The following is a 2,500-nucleotide window of genomic DNA, read 5'->3' on the forward strand; positions in this document are numbered from 1 at the left end:
TTGCAGGTTCATCAGTCAGGTGGTCAGCACCCAAACTAAAACCATGAGGCATGGTGGCCAGGATGACGTCCAAGAATTGCATCCCAGCACCACAGGTAAATACATGACTAGTAAGTTGGGATGACTGTTATTTTCTGACATTTTACATCACATTTTAATTCAGACAATATTGCCAAGGGACTTAATTATTCAGTACTGTACCAGTACATTACAATGCATGGCTAGATTCATTTAAATAGCATGTTTGTCTTTTCTTTTTTTAATTAGATGGGGGAGCCAACATGAAGAGGTGTCCAGAGAGGCTTCTTTCGCTTGGGCTTTGCAGCAGCACCAGGACCTCACCATCAGTGATGCTGGTCCCCTCATCCATCGGGCCTACCCTTACATTCCTCCCCTGATACACTGATCACCTGTACCAGTTGTTGGAGTTTTCAGCAGGGCTCTAAATTATTTTTAATCACTAGTAGCCAAAATGGCTAGTATGTTAATCTCCGGTACATTAAATAATGGGTCAAAGTGTTTTTTCTTTTCTACCAGCAAAACTTAATTTTCCCAGCATTTGGCTGGTTGGCTGGTGAGCCCTGGTTGTCATTGATAGTGAGTAGTTGTGATAATAAATAACTGAAATGATGAAGTCCATCCAGACATGTTTTGCTTATTTTATTGTACTAATACAACAACGTAGAACATTTTCTGTGAACGTGAAGTGAAAGCCCAACTGGGAAACTCCAACTCCCATTGACATTGTGACACAGCACACAAGTGTTCACTGCACGAAATTGCATTTTTGCTTCACCCGTGCAAGGCGGCAGTCCCCAATGGCGCCCCAAGTGCGGCGGTACCATTCTCAGGGTATCTCAGAGTGCGTCTTAATATGGGACCTTGCCTCCTCCACTTGCTTCTCGTCATGATGACATCACGGACATCATTATATTTCAATATCTTGCAAAAGCTCAATTGCAGAGTCTTTTTCTCATTTGCAATTGGGATGGTGAATGAAAAACAGTCCCTCAAAAGTTGTTGTGGCTAGGCTGACAGCTGGGAAACTTTGTTTTCTCCACGGAGGAGGGGCCAGGAGGCGGGACGAGGAGACAAGCGCAAGTGGAGGAGGCAAGGTTGCATATTAAGACGCACTCTCTGTCATGGAGGAGGATGGGGGAGAGCACTGATTATTTAACTCCCCCCACCAACCTGGTGGGTCGGGAGTCCAACCGGCAACCTTTGGGATACAAGGCTGACACTCTAACCACTTACCCATGACCGCCTGTCAATCTTCAGTCTAGTCTAACTAATTACATTGTCTCCACTAAATGTATATCTCAGGTGACGTGGGTATACTGGTATGGGGATAAAGCTGTATGTAAATAATATTAACTCATTTTAGCTGGCACCTGCAAAAAATGCCAGCTAATTGCCTATGCCCTTTTTAAGAAAGGTGCCCTCATCCTATAAAAAAACAAATAACTAAATAAGTCTCTGAATATACATATACAGACATGAAATTAGTTTTAAAAGCTAAGACCATCCTCTTGCATTAGAACATGTTAATTCAGCTCTAACATACCCACATTTTTAATCTAAAAAAATCTAATATGTCATGCCTGAATGCTGTGTCGCTCCAGGCACCTAGGTCAATACAACGTGTTCACAGCATCCAGCATCAATGGGTTGACTATTACAGGCCTAGTTCATATAACCATTTATTAATATAAATAAGTACTTGCACGTCTATTGTACATGTCCACCCCAGAATAGATATCCCCTCCCATCACGTACATAACCTTGAAATGTATTTGTACTTTGTGTCTAAAAATAAAGTCTTTGAGCCATTGAATGAACTGATTACTACATTGAGTTGGTGTGATAGGTTGAAATCGGCTAAACTTGGCTTGGTGTGCTGGACCTCTGGCTCTTCCATACATCCAATGTGTCATGACATCAGATCATCGCTCTTCTCATCTGGAGAAACAGAAAGATAACACTTAGCTGACACTTATCCAAAGCAACTTTGTTACTCACAGTGAATTGTTAACTGTCCCTGCAGCATGGGGCTTGGTGCCTTCCTTGCTCAAGGGTACTTCAGCCTGGATGAGGTGTAGGATGGGATTTGAAACTGCAACCCTCCAATCTTAATACCACTTCCCAAACCATTAAGCCTCTGATTTGTGTGATTTCAGAGGGCAGGCAATTTGGATGGCAACACAACAAAGTGGTGCACTGTGTATTATTGACAAGGACAACACCAAGACTGGTGGGCCTATGCATGTCATAGGCCAGCATGGATAAGGTCGTGACTAGCATTTCATGACAGCATCATGCTGGAGAGTAGGCCTAAGCTACTTGGGAAATCAGCGCTAGAGATGTACACATGGTTTATTTTTACATTTGAACCTTAACAGTATGAACGGCATAGCCTTGCTATTTCACCAAGAGCTTTATTAATTCCGTGTTTACGTTACAGCCTGCAATATCTTAGCATACGTCCATCATAGCGTAATGA

General features: G+C 42.6%; 1 long non-coding RNA gene across 2 annotated transcripts in view; it reads left to right on the top strand.

Annotated features, from left to right (window-relative positions):
* Nucleotides 1–511, top strand: part of LOC134437482 (uncharacterized) — a 1,475-nt gene extending 964 nt beyond the window's left edge. For both annotated transcript variants that reach the window (XR_010032388.1, XR_010032389.1), the window contains exons 2-3: nucleotides 7–95; nucleotides 268–511. This is a non-coding gene — a long non-coding RNA (uncharacterized LOC134437482). The remainder of the gene's footprint in view (nucleotides 1–6; nucleotides 96–267) is intronic.
* Nucleotides 512–2,500: the final 1,989 nt, after the last annotated feature.

Source organism: Engraulis encrasicolus, chromosome 21, assembly GCF_034702125.1.
Source record: "Engraulis encrasicolus isolate BLACKSEA-1 chromosome 21, IST_EnEncr_1.0, whole genome shotgun sequence".
NCBI classification, from domain to species: domain Eukaryota; kingdom Metazoa; phylum Chordata; class Actinopteri; order Clupeiformes; family Engraulidae; genus Engraulis; species Engraulis encrasicolus.